General features: G+C 35.2%; 1 long non-coding RNA gene across 1 annotated transcript; it reads left to right on the forward strand.

The window, feature by feature from the left end:
- Positions 1–740: 740 nt before the first annotated feature.
- LOC122208691 lies at positions 741–13,410 on the forward strand. The gene is made up of 3 exons (XR_006197327.1): positions 741–823; positions 4,162–4,261; positions 13,201–13,410. It is a non-coding gene; the product is annotated as an uncharacterized LOC122208691 (long non-coding RNA).
- Positions 13,411–14,338: the final 928 nt, after the last annotated feature.

The raw sequence follows: 14,338 nt of genomic DNA on the forward strand, positions 1-14,338 counted from the left end.
TCATTTTCAAAAACCATGAGACTGTGACCTGAGCAGATACCAAGAGTCTGATGCGTAACCAACTGAGCCACCCAGATGCCTTATAATTTTATATTCTATGGGAAGTACAGAGAAATCTGAGACAAACCTAATTACAGAAGGCCAAAAGTAAGGCAGAGTTGGCAATAATGAATTCAGTGATGTTTTTGGAAGTTTTTAGCAACAGGTCTGTAGTAGGAATCTATAGATGAAGAATTAAAGTTAAATCTCATATCCTTCCAGCATTTATTAACTAACTGAAATATGCAGGTATTTCCAGGAAGAGAAAAATCACTCTATACTGGATAATTGAACTTAAGGATAAAGAACAATAATGACTGGACAAGAGTAGTGTTGTGAAAGATTTTAATTTGTAAGAAACCAAGAATTAAGGTAGCAGGTATCAGAATCAAGTGACTAAGAAGGACACATGTGTATGCCACTGCTCTGCTAGGCTTAATGAGTTTTAATTCTAGTTTGGAGTAGAGCATTGGAAGGACATGATTTTAGTTAGATTTTTAGTGATGAAGTAATTCTTAATAGATGGAAATTACTTTTCTAATGTATGCGTTATGCCTCTTGGCTTTTATGAAAGAGTTAAATTAGTACCTGTTTTTGCTGACTGAGAGAAATCTGAAGAGGATGTTTGCTTTTATGAAAAAGGAATAAAACAAAAATGGCGCTCAGCAGCTGTTTTGCAACCATCAGGCACCCCTAAGCAGCAAGAGTGGCACCACCAAACTCCTTCCCCGGGAACTACATTCAACATCTCAGCATTAAGCCATCATAGCTTTGAACTGCATCTGTAAGCATGTGTGCTTTATCTTGATTTATTTTGTGCATCTGTTAGCAAGATGTGTCCTAAGTATCAGAATAATCTAAGAAAGGTTATTTTTTTGGCTCTGGGAATGCTCAAAAATTTTTCCATGTAAATTAATGGTAATTGTTTCTTCACTTTATGCCATTTTGGATTACAAAAGTTTCCATAGGAGTGTTCTACTTTCCAATAGCAGGGGAAACCTGTATCTGCTGAAATGAATTTCCTCCGTGCCTTTCTTCTAGTTGTGGGAGATGGTTTATTGGAAATCTCAAGTTTGAAGTACTCAGACTCTGTATCCCATCCCTCTAGGGCCAGCTCAGCCCTTCATCCTGTCAAAGCAGATAAAACAGAACAGCCTGTAATTTGCTATAAAGGGGTCCTTGGGATGAAGCATTTTAATGTCCATAAAGAGGAGACGATACCTTCATTTTTAAAGACTCCCATGGAACATTTCAAACCGCATGGATTTGTCTTGGTGCCCTTTGCCAAAATTAATAGATTTGGGCTGCAGACTTAGAGGAAAGCTAAGTGTTCAGGCCAACTTATCACCCTTTGATATTTTACTATATTTATCTTATTTTAGCCAAGATGCCTTAAAACTGACAACATAATGAGTAAATAATACTTAAATAAGGAAGGCTACTAATTTTTAGACCTATATCAATTAAATATAGGAGATATACAGAGTTACAGCAGTATTATTTTAGAAATTAAAAATCAAGTGCAATGATCTAGAGAACAGATCGAATTGATCCAACTTAATCATTGTTTTTGAATTTTTTGCCTCTTTTTATCAGTCTTGGGTTGAACTGTGTTTCAGACTCCAAAAAGGTATTCCAACCAAGAGCATTCTGATGAGAATGGCACAGAGGGCCTGGAGTGTAATAAAATACCAAGTGTGTTATTTTGAATTCTTCTCATGCTCTGAGAACAGGAATATCTTAAGCTTTGATAGAATGGTGCAATTTTATATTTTCCATTTGACTACTCTAAAAGGTTCATTGTCTTTTAATTAAACTACAGGGGGGAAGAGCAGAGATTAAAAGATGTAGTACTATAAAGGGGATGGCTTTTAGCTACTAGTACATGAGTGAAGACACCACAATAAAGCAAGATGGAGTACAGCAACAAGTTTTGTGCCTTGAAGCCTCCTCTTGTCTGACTGTGGTAGTAATTTGGAGTTAATTTGTGCAGCTTCTCAATAAAAGATTTTGTGTTTTATATTCTTTGATACTTTCTAGCATCTTTTCCCTGCTGATCTTTTTTGGAGGTGGGGGGCAACATGCTAGTTCCCTTTATTTATTAGTACTGAGATAATTTTTATTTCTCAAATGAAACCTTATCTAAAACAGATATTTTTTAAAGTTGTATTCTAGTTGCTTTGGAGATGCATCTAAAGTATCCATCATGTATCTTAACCATCACTCCATGATGTGTTCTTAAAGCACAGTATTAGAGCTTTCCCTCCCGTTCTTTTATCTTCCCTTTCATGAGGTTCAATGCAGCTTATACAACTAGATATGATAATTAGGTAAACCAGTTTAGGTGAGAAGGTTGGACCAGGTTCAGTGCATAGATATTTCCTATTCACTACCTGCTTTTTACTTGAGGTAGTAGCACCTTCCTCGAATCTCCCACTTTCTGTGGTTACTGACAAGTGGAAGTCCACTTTCACCTCTAGTGATTTGTATTTTTAGCATGGGGTGAATGTTTGGGTTTCTTCATTTGGGAGTATTACTGCCTGGTAGTTGGCTTATTTTCCTTTGTCTGCATGAAGATTTTTTTTTTCTTTGTGTCTGTTTTTCTCCCTTTGCTTTCTACTCCCCCACATGTCCCCAAGTCCTTCAAGCCAATGAGGCTGTGGTGACACCTTCTGGGCAGTGATGGGAGTGAATTACAGCCATAAGTTGCATGGTGGTGTTAAGCATACCAAAGATTAGGTGTATGCTACTAAATTTAGTGTGCTTCGTCAAATAAACCCATACAGAATTCTGCTTCTTCTCAGAGTTTCTAACACTTGTTAAATATTGATACCGTTTCTTGCTAATGAACAGAGATTTGTAGTTAGCTAAATAAAAAGCCAGTGGACCTGCCTCCTTAATCAATATAAAGGATATGGTACTTGGTTGGCCTGAAAATGAATGTCAGCAGAGGAAAAAATTAATGATTGCATGTTATTAGAATATCAGCACTGTACACTATAGTTTTTGCCATGCTCTGGTACAACTGTATCCGGTTACATGTCAGTGCTTCACAGCAGTAGGAAAATGTCCTATAAGAAAAATTTCAGTAGAAACAATGTGTTCTATCATGACAATCCACCATTGGAACCATGGAGGGTGAATGTTTATCCAGAGCCATTCTTGTCCACCCGTACCTTTCATCAGTTTTAAGAAACATGAAAGGAGTCTTCCCGGTAGAGGTTCCTTCCTCTATAGGAACCTTGCTTTTTTCTGATGAGACTTCATTCCTTCCACTTCTACTTCAAAGCTAATTTAACTCTTATGTTAAAAGATTTTAAATACAGCTTTTTCATATACAGCATGACTATAATAAGAATTTACTATTACTAATGCACTTTTTTTTCTGACAGTGAACATGATACAGCTGTAGTTCTAGGAAGGCTTATGAAGTTTGTTATTAAATAATTTCAGAGATCTCAGGAGTCTTTACAATCTTCAGTAACTGAATAGCAAATGTATTGGGCAACAAAGGTATAACTGGCTGTCAGAGTCGCTGTGAAACTCCCCATGTCTATAACATTACCTTTGGGCAGTGTTGAATGGGAAAGCACAAGACACTAAATTTAAGGGCGAAGACAACTGCTGCAGTTGGATATATAGCCTTTAAAATGGCACTGGATGGCTTATCTTAGGGCTTTGCATCATTCTGTGGCCAAATACTGCTTACTCAGTATATAATATATGCATTTATATTTGGTACAGAGCCCAATATTTCTATTACTACTATATAATAAAATCAAGGCAAGGACACATTGCCTTCTAATTTTGATTTGCAAACAGATGGTAGATGTCTGGAAAATAGGCAGGAGCTATTAAAAAAAACTGGGGAAATGCTTTCATGAAATTAAAATAAAGCTAGCTTAAAATACTCAAAGTGTGAATGAGTAACAAAATACCATGTAGTAACTGTGGAGATGATGGTTTTATTTGAAGTGGGGGGAGGGAGGAAAAACTAGAAGGAGGCAAAAACACAATTTGGCCTAAAATTGAATTTCTCTGATAAGGCATTTCAGAAGCGGCTTGTCTTATTCACTCAGCAGCAAAATAATCATATGCGCTTTAATAATCTTTATTTTACAGGAGTGCGTTGCCAGGGTAACGGAATGTAAGCAGGGGAACAGCACCTTGCAGATCACAAAGGCAAATCTGCGGAAAGAAATTTCACTGAGTTTCCTCACCAGTGTAATAACGACTCTTATTTTTCCTACACTATTTAATAATCTCACATAAACGTTTTTCGTTTTCCCTTTTCTATATCTCTTTAAACATAGACAATAGCATATATCTGGAACTGCCAAGATCAGTGGGCTAAGCAAAAAAACAGATGTTCTATCTTTAGCATTTTTATATAATTACTTTTTATTGCTGTCTTACCCCTATCTCCATCCCTCTCAACCTTATTGTTATTTCCTGCTCTCTGTAAACCTGATGATAGTATTCCAACCAAAGGGGGCTTGAGGTGGGAGTTGATATTTGGCTACATTAATCAAAATTTATTAGCTAAGCTTGCCTGTATGAAGATTCTAAAGAGGCAGGAATTCCAACTGAAACATCTATCTTTGCATAAGTGGATAAATTGAATTATAGCAAATAGAATGACGAGCAAAGCTGCAAAAATAATGTATTCTCTACACTCATGCACACATGCAAACATGTATACACACAAATACCTGTACAAGGGAGGAAAGAAGAAGGAAAGAAAGCAGTGTTAGATTCCTTGAGCTTTCCATTGGGCCCTGAAACCTCAATTCATTCTAGGAAATTGGCTGATTTGAAATTAATAAAATCAAAGTTTCCCGTGCATTTCCAAAAGAGACAGAAAGATAGAAGTAAGAAGTAAGAATGTACCTACTGATCATTTGATTGGATCAAATTTATGACTCTTAGTTTTAACTCTTAGTTGTAACCTGCCTACTATGCACCCAAGCTGTATTTTTCACAATTGTTTCTCTAGGTCTAAAGAACAATCAGTAACCAAAAACAGGTGCTCAAAAACTAGTTTCTGGATGGATTGCCTTTGAAATTATATTCTGTCTTGGTTTTTGGTGCAGTTTACTAAAATGTAATTTTAATTATCATTTTTAGTATTTTCCTAGAGATTGTTCTTTTATCCTGGCTAGATTTGCACAGCTACTTAAAATTCAAACTAATTAAAGCTAACTTAAAAAAGATAATGGTAAAAGACCAAGTAAAATTTGAAAAGGCCAAACAAAGACTTATTAAAATGGCAAATTGTGGGGAAAACATTCCATCAGGGTCTGGCTAGTGTACCTCAGAAGTTGAGAAAAATGGGAAGGGGTCATGTTGAAATAAGAAGATTTCTGATGTTCCAGAAAGAACTTAAAACCCAAATGCCACAGTTGTCAAAAGCTTCATTCTCATCAAGTACCACTGAAAATTATTAAAAATTTTAAACTCAACAGAGTTTATTTGAAATTGTTTCTCGTTATTATGAACTTGTTGACTTAAACTCAGCTCCTAATTATTCATTCTATATAGAGTCAATTCTTCTGGAGCTTTCCTATAGTTAATGTCTTCTTTGCTATAAAATCTCAATTTGGCCTCTTTAATGTTAATTGTTTTTTAAGAAATAATAAGTTTCCTAAGCTAACACAGCCAAGAGAGAAGACATGTTTCTCTCCTTGGGCTCTTGTTTATGTCTTAGATGGAATGTTCTATGGAAATAATGTTAGCAGTTTTGCAAACAGAGCAGCATGTCTATTTTCTTAGGATTTGAGCCATAATTTATTCTTGGTGCATGAAAATCACTAGTAAGTCTACATTTTTATTTAATTGTTATGATGATGAGCATACGGCTGGCAAATGAAAACATGGTGGTAAGTAAATACTGTTCCTTTGGTAATCTTACTTCAGCTGTAAACATTTTCAAACCATCTGGTGGCATTTGCTATTCTTTATTTGATGAAAAATAATTCTTTCTCCTCAACTATTAAACTTGGTACACTTTTGGAACCATGTATAACAGGATCCTAAAATGGGGTTCTCCCTTTGGGTGCCTGGGTGGCTCAGTCAGTTGAGCGTCAGACTTCGGCTCAGGTCATGAGCTCACATTCCCAGTCTGTGGGTTCGAGACCCGTGTCGTGCTCTGTGCTGACAGCTCAGGGCCTGGATCCTGCTTCGGATTCTGTGTCTCCCTCTCTCTGCCTCTCCTCTGCTCATGCTCCGTCTCTTCCAAAAATAAATACAAATGTAAAAAAAAAAATTTTAATGGGGCTCTCCCTGTTTGTCTTAGCTGGAGCCCTAAGAGAAAAGATTTCAAAGTAATAAATGACAACACCCTCTAGTTTATACATCAATAGGAGAGAGAAAACCAGTTATGTGATTCTAAGGTACTTAACCATGTCAAGGATATAAATGAATCGGAAAGCTGGAAATTCAGAAAAGGGAGATTTTGGAGAGAGTTGATTTGCTGAGTGTCCCATCACACCTCCAAAGGAAGGAGTAAGGATGCATCTCCCTTCATTAAGAGAGAGACAGGCTTGAAGGATATGACTTGGAAAGCTTAATAACTGACCCCTGCCACTTAAGAACTGCTGTCTCACTTATGACTGAAAAATCTAGAGCTTGAGACGATTGGCCAGCTGCTTTGAAAGTATTGTAATGAAGAGGTGGTGTGTTAGGTGACCTACATTCTCAGAGTTTTTTGTAGCAAATTTTGCTTAAGTTTAGGTCATGAATCAGAGGTAGGCCATATGCACAAGAGAGATGATGTAAGGTTGTGTTAGACTCAGACTTCCTAGAGGAGCCCGGTGTTCTGAATGGTGAAGTGAACTACCATCTTTTCAAGAGCAGTAAGCAGAAAGAGAGCTCCACCTAGATCAAAGGATCTGCAAGTGAGAGTTAAGACACCCTCTTTCCCACTGCAAGTGGCCAGCTTATAGCAGGAATAAATTGGAAAACAAAAGTAACCATAACTTTGATATTTAAAGTTTTTATTACTAGATGAGATGTAATTAATTACTAGATGGGATGTTGAGTAGTTTGAGTGCTTGTAAATGCACAGAAACATGAAATCTGCCCTAAATTTCATGCATGAGAATGGGAAGCCCCTAGAATAAATTAAGTATCATACTGACAGACAACAAAAAAATTTATATTTTATACTTAGTCAACTTAATGATATTACATTGTGTGTGTGTGTGTGTGTGTGGTCCAAAATGGTGATCTTGAAAAAGAAGAGTTGCATTTTGGGAAATCTTATTACCCATTTATTTTGATCCCTAGCTTATTATTTCTGTCTTTGTAGACAATATTGGTACCCGTTCTACGTGGTTCTATCCATACTTCAATAGACGGTACCAAGCCAGGCAAATAAGATTTCTGACAGATTGTTTTATCTATTTTATTTTATCTCTTTTCAAAACCCTTTTACTTGATTTAATACTTTGCTATGTCTTTCTTTCTATCTCCAGAGCTCAAGTTAGGGGTATTAAAATCAAGGAACCCTGATTAACCTACAAATTGAATCACACATTACTAAACATCTGAAAGTTAATGGTAGTATTTTTAGGAAGATATGCTCAGGTTCCTAATACAATGGATTAAATAATAAAAAACAGATACCGTAAGTTAATGCAATGTTTTCTCAAGGCTATTAGTCTAATTTTTAATAAAATTTAAGTAAGAAAAATCATTAAAACATTGTCCAAGTATATATTATCATTGCTTCCAGTTTAGTTTCTGGGGGACGCATTGGCATCTGAGCATTAGCATCTGGGTTATAGCTATACTTACACCTTTTATTGAATTACTCGGTAATGTTGGAATTATTTAGAATGTAAGAGAGATAATCACAGGGAAGAATGGAGATGGATGGAGAGTGAGGTAGTAGTAGACAAATGTTAGGAGAAAATAGTATTAAAGCGAAAACAACATTGAACTCTTTGGAAAACATATGGTACAAAAACTGAAAGTTGGGGCGTTTGGATGGCTTAGTCATTTAAGTGTCTAACTCTTGGTTTTAGCTCAGGTCATGATCTCACACTTTGTGTGATCAAGCCCCGCTTTGGGCTCTGACAGTGAGGAACTAACAGTGGGGAACTTGCTTGGTACTCTCTTCTCTCTGTGCCACTCCCCTGCTTGCAGTCTCTCTCTCTCCCTCTCCCAAAATAAATAAATGAACTTTTTTTTTTTGAAGAAAAACTGGAAATCAATGCTGATGATGTGGGCATGAACAAAAGGAAAAATGATGTGAATTATCTATCTTCATAAGGTCTCCTCAAAGCCCTTTAGGGTGATCCCGTAATGCCCTCTACAAAAATATTCTTCTCCCTTGACCTTAACAGGAATTATGTATCTTTTTTTTTAACGTTATTTATTTATTTTTGAGAGGGAGGGAGGGAGGGAGGGAGAGAGGGAGAGAGAGAGAGAGAGAGAGAGAGAGAGAGAGAGAGAGAGAGAATCCCAAGCAGGTTCTGCACTATCAGTGTGGAACCTGATGCAGGTCTTGAACTCACTAACCATGAGATCGTGACTTGAGCCAGAATCAAGAGTTGATGCTTAACCGACTGAGCCACCCAAGCACCCCAGGAATTATGTATCTTAATCCAAACAAAGAAATCATATTTTCTAAAGTCTGTCTTTCTCACACACATATACACATAGAAACACACAGACTTAAGGGGCAAAATCCAATTTTTAAAAGTAATTGGTCTCAATGCTCTTTTACTAAATAATTCTTATTATTTGAATGAGATTTTATCATTTACAAAGTGGCTGATATTACAATCTTTGTAAATATCAGCGTTCTTTTTCCTGAAGTTTATCTGTTATATACAAGTGTATGTGTATACAAATATTTGTATTTACTATGAAATGTAGTTGGTGCAGATATTGCTAAAAGTTTTCACTAAAATATACACTTAAGGAAATTGACTAAATCTTTATTGAACATTGCTAGCTGTGCTTATAATGTCGTAACAGTAAAGCATACTGAAAAGGATGTCTGACTAGTTCTAGTCTTAGCTCTACCACTTAATCTCTGAGGGTTTGGGGCAGTCACTTACCTTTCTGAGTGTCTTCTGGATCTCACCTGTAAAACGGAAATAATAATTCTTCCCCTGCTTAAATGATAGAGTTATTGAAAAGATCAAGATAAGGAAATATATAGAGTAGTATATCTATGTAGATATTTCTTTATCATTATGATATTCTTTTTCATTATTGTAATTTTAAATGCCAAAAGTATCTAGTTGTGCTTCCTTCTTCCCATTGCTGAAAATTGCTTATTGAGTGTAGATATATTTTCAGTCAGTAAGAGGATTTATCAGGTACCACAATTAAAGGCAAGTCATGAATTTAAAGGGAAAATAGGAATTTCAGTAGTTTTCATTCATTCTGGAGAATTGAGTCAAAGCTGTTATAATAGGGATATAGGGAAGAAGGAATCTTATTTAGAAGAATACTGAAATAACTATAAAGAGCTTTCCTGAATAGTCTATGTAACTGGTGTTTTGGCTTTTGGATAACAGACCTTACTATCTCAGTAGGAGCATAAATTAAAATCCTTTTAAAAACAAAAACAAATGTACTATGCTTTTTTTTTATGGAGCCCACACACATCCATAGAAGTCTGTTAAAATAAGGAGGATATAGTGTCTCTGACTAGAAGCGAGTATAATGTAATTCATCACAGAAAAAATATGTAAACTCTTCAAAAGCAAGTTTTGGGCTAGGGCTAAGCTTGAAACTTAGTTCTTTTAATCAACAATGGTAATAATTTTTAGAAATAGCATAACATATTAACCCTGAGAATCCCTCCAGCCCTCCCCCTACCACACCCCCTGAATCACAAGTAGTTGAATATATTGGACATATTTGAATGTTTTGATGTTAGTGAACTGATGGGCAAGTTATCCTCTTGGTCACAGTTTCAGCACAGTGTAATGTGTGATAGCCAAAATATGTTAAACCTTCCACATAACACACAAATCAGAAGTAGGGATAGGTGTCTTCTTGAGACAACAATAAACATCTGTCCCGTTCCCAATTTTAAGAATCATAAAATAAGAATTTTGGTGTGAAGTTAGAAAGTAAGAGAAGTACCTTTTGATATCTTATGTTTAGTTCATGAATAAATTTGTTTAATTTTTATTAAACATATAAAGCATTATATATTTTTATTTCTTTAGCATGTACCCTGTTTATAATGCCTATTCCCTTACTGGAAAACAATACAGGCTTATAGGACTTTTTCCCCCCACAAATTAACTTAGGGCATGTGTGTACAGGTCAGTGAGAAAAACCTGATAAACATTCCTCTTCAGATTTTAAAAACTATTTCATCATTAAATTAATTAGTACTTTACAGTGTCTTCTTTGTGAATTACTTAAGAAGTATTTTCCAAAGGATAAGACAAGTATATTCCATGAACAACAAGAATTTGCACCTTGGAAAATTATTTCAATGTCTTATTTGGATAAGAGAAACTCCCTTTGTTTAATGTCAAGTTGAATTCATAGCTCTCTAACTTGATTTATTTTGTTAGAAGCTATATCGTGGGCTGAGAGAAAAGAAAGTTTTTACTTTGTTAATACAACTGCATTATCCTTCATGATATAAAGCATCTACTCATTTTAGAGGTGATTAACTGAGATAGTAATATGATTGTAACTGGAAGTCTGGGTTGCAGTTCAGATCTCTGGTCCTCAACATACCAGGCCACATACATAGGTAATTGTGGTGCACTTTGAGGGTGAATTTTGGCATGACCTACTTCAATATAATTCCTATTAGTAACTCCATTGAAGTGTTAAATGATAAATCCTTTGAAATTTTTTCTTAGGGTAATCCAACTTAACTATATTATGAAAATAGAAATAGCTCTCTAAGGAGGCAAGAGGGGTATGTGTATGTATCTGTATGTATGTGTTAGCCTTTCGTCCTCTAAAGAGCAGATAATTTGGGCTTCCTTTTGTCTCTAGGAATGTTATTTAAAGCTGTAATCGACATTTTCTTATATAAAGCAAGGATTTGTGAGAATGCATTTTCATTTCAGGGCATGTATATAAAATTCACATATCACAAGACTTAAATGATCCAGTTTTTTACTCTAAAGCAGAGTAATAACACATCTTTATTCTACCACAAAGTGTCATGAAAAGGGTGATATACTCCAATTGTGATAAATCATGTCAGAAATAAAATAATTTGTCTCTAAATTTTGAATGTATTTACACCTAAATTTTGAGACAGTGGGACTCGTTTGCAAATATCATAAGTGATCAGCTAACATGTTCCCCCATTGAAAGCAGAAATAACCATAGCTAATTATAGACCACCAAACCTAGGGAAGTTTCATAGATTGTTACAACTGAGAAGGAATTTAAAGAAGAAACTGACAAAATTGCACAAAGGAAAGGGAATCCCATAGTTATAACCAACTGTTTGTTACTATCTGCCTTCTCTTCTCCACCTCCTTTTTTCCCTGCATATGTTCCCATATCAGGTGAAAGAGTGAAAATTTTTATGATTTTTTTTCTCTAATCAAGCTCCATTCTCTCTTAAATGAACAGTGAGGTGACAACATCATTGTACTAATGTAGTCTTACATGGTAGAAAGACTCCTTAGCTGTCATGACTATAGAGGGTCTGCTGCTTCTTCTTTTTTTAAAATCTCTTTTAGCTGGGAAAGAATTAACTAATAATGTACCCTAATTTTCAAAAGGAAAGGTAAAAGTTGTTTTTATTTAAGTGAGCCATCATATTTTCAATAGCTTAAATTACATGATTTACTTTTTGCCATCATGGTAACCCAGATTCTTCCACCTTTTGAAATAGAAACTGTCCTAACCCCATAACCTCAGCATCACTGCGAGTAAAACTCTTTCTAATTATATGACTGTGTACTGTGCACATTAGCATTGCTAATCAGCTTACTGTGGTGGATTTGTATCTTCAGTACTGATGTTCATAGACTGTCCGTTGATATAATTGCAGCTCTGTACCAGTGCCTAGATGCTAGTATATTTAAAACTACAAGTTTGAAATTCATAGTGCATACCACAGTATATGGAAATTTTTTAAGCTGTGTATAATTTTAGGTCACTAGCTTGAGTTTCCATAGAGTTTTATTTGCCCAAACCTAATGCTATATTACACTGGATCTTTAGCTTAAAACAAAAATTTTTTTTTAATTAAAAAAGACTTGATCTCATTTATTTTGCTATATTTTTGTTTGAAAGGTAATCATCCCTTTTAGAAAAAAGCTTCTTAATCTACATAAAAGAATACCTGATGATTTCTAGAATTCATTTTCAGAAAGCCTGAGTGAGATCTTATTTGTCACAAATGAATACTTATTAAATGTCCGCTGGGTTCTTTACCTTTTACTAGGTTTTGCAAAGATTCCACTGAAGATAGATCATAGTATGTGACTTTCAGGGATGGGCTATAGGGTAAAAGGGAAAGGATTCTTGTGAATATAATTTTGTACATATATAAATGTGAAGAAAATTATTACGTAATTGGATTGTATGTGTATATTTTAGCAAATATATAGTATACTCTACTACTGAATGTGAACAGTCAGAAACATAATAAAAGATGTATATGAAGCAATTTCTGTATTTACTTCTGGAAACTGAAACAAATCCTTAGATAAAATCTTCCTCAAGTTAATGAGTTACCAAGAATAAAGCAGAATGTAATAACAGTAAATGATTAAGAATCATATTATGTGCTACTCACATTTGACACTATTTAGTAGAAAATTTAGTTAAGTTTAACTGCTGAGAGAAGAAAAGAATTTAAGATGTTAAAAATGATAAAAATAAGATTTTTCGGAAGTCCATCGGCCACAAAATGACATAAGAAGAGTTTCGTTTTAAAAAGATGACTGGCAAATCCATGTGAGGCAAACAGAAGGAGAAAGAAGCTGAGGGAAAGATTATCATGACTACTGTAGTAACCAATGTGAGAAAATTATACAGACCTAAATGGAGTCCATAAAACATGAAATCACAAATTTATAATGAGAGATTTCAGAAATAAACGTTTAAGAAAATGAATTAATGAAAGAAAGGAATGCTGATAAAATACAATCAGTCATTCGTTCAAGCAGTCACTCCACACATTTATTATGTACTGCTCTTTTCCAGACACTGTGCTAGGGGTTATGTGAAGAATAAAAAGATGTATAAGAGAATTCCTGGATGGGCAACCTAGAACTGACTTGAAAACTCTCCCACTACTAAACATCCAGAAATGGTAAATAAAATGCAGCACCTTTCCTTTTGAATGTGTAGCTGTGCTTGTGAAAAAGTAAGGAAGATCCTTAAGACCTAAAAATGGAGAGGGTTTAAAAAATAGAGTGGTAAGCATGAGGAGTAATATGGGCTACCCTGGGGATGGGGGTGGGGAAATGTCCTGGCCCAAGGATAAGGATTTAATAGCCACTCAAGATCAGGAGACAAGACTTGGGGCCTACACAGTGAAGGGAGTTCACTGAGACATCAGTTTGCAGGAACCTTAGGAGTTTTATCAAAGAACAAGATATTTAAAAAAAAAATCTTGGGGCGCCTGGGTGGCTCATTCAGTTAAGCATCTGACTCTTGGTTTCAGCTCAGGTCATGCTCTCACAGTTCGTGAGTTTGAATCCTGCTCCACACTGTCAGTGTGGAGCCTGCTTGGGATTCTCTGTCTCCCTCTTTTTCTGCCCCTCCCCTGCTCTCTCTCTATCTCTATCAAAATAAATAAACATTTAAAATAAAATAAATCTCTCTAGTATAGGCAGATCACCGAAAGATTTTTTTCAAGTCCATTGGCTTGGGCTCTGTGTCTGAATGGATAAAAAAAAGCTTCTCTGAGAATTTTTAACCATAGGTATACTATTTTTTAGGTTTGAGATTTAAATTTACACTCCTTACACTCCATATGCTGAGAAAGCAACATGAAAGTAGTAACTTAAAATGAATGTTCAAGGTGTCTTATAAGAAACTAAAATAGAAGCCATTCTAGAATCATGCACCCCCAAACTAGGCGATACTGTATTTCCTCAAAAAAAATGAACTATTAACATAGACTCATTATCCAAAAGCTACAAAATATGCAAGAACACAGCCAATGTGAACAAGAGTCAGTAGACCCAAAATAAACCAGAATTAGCCTTTATCAACTTCAGATAATTGAATAGAGAATGTATGTAGAAAAATATAAAATATTTTCAACAAAACACTAAAACATAAAAGCAGAATATATAAAAATGAAAAATTTGGCCAGTGAAGAGAGAATTAACAA

The sequence above is a fragment of the Panthera leo genome, chromosome E2, assembly GCF_018350215.1.
Source record: "Panthera leo isolate Ple1 chromosome E2, P.leo_Ple1_pat1.1, whole genome shotgun sequence".
In the NCBI taxonomy this organism is placed as follows: domain Eukaryota; kingdom Metazoa; phylum Chordata; class Mammalia; order Carnivora; family Felidae; genus Panthera; species Panthera leo.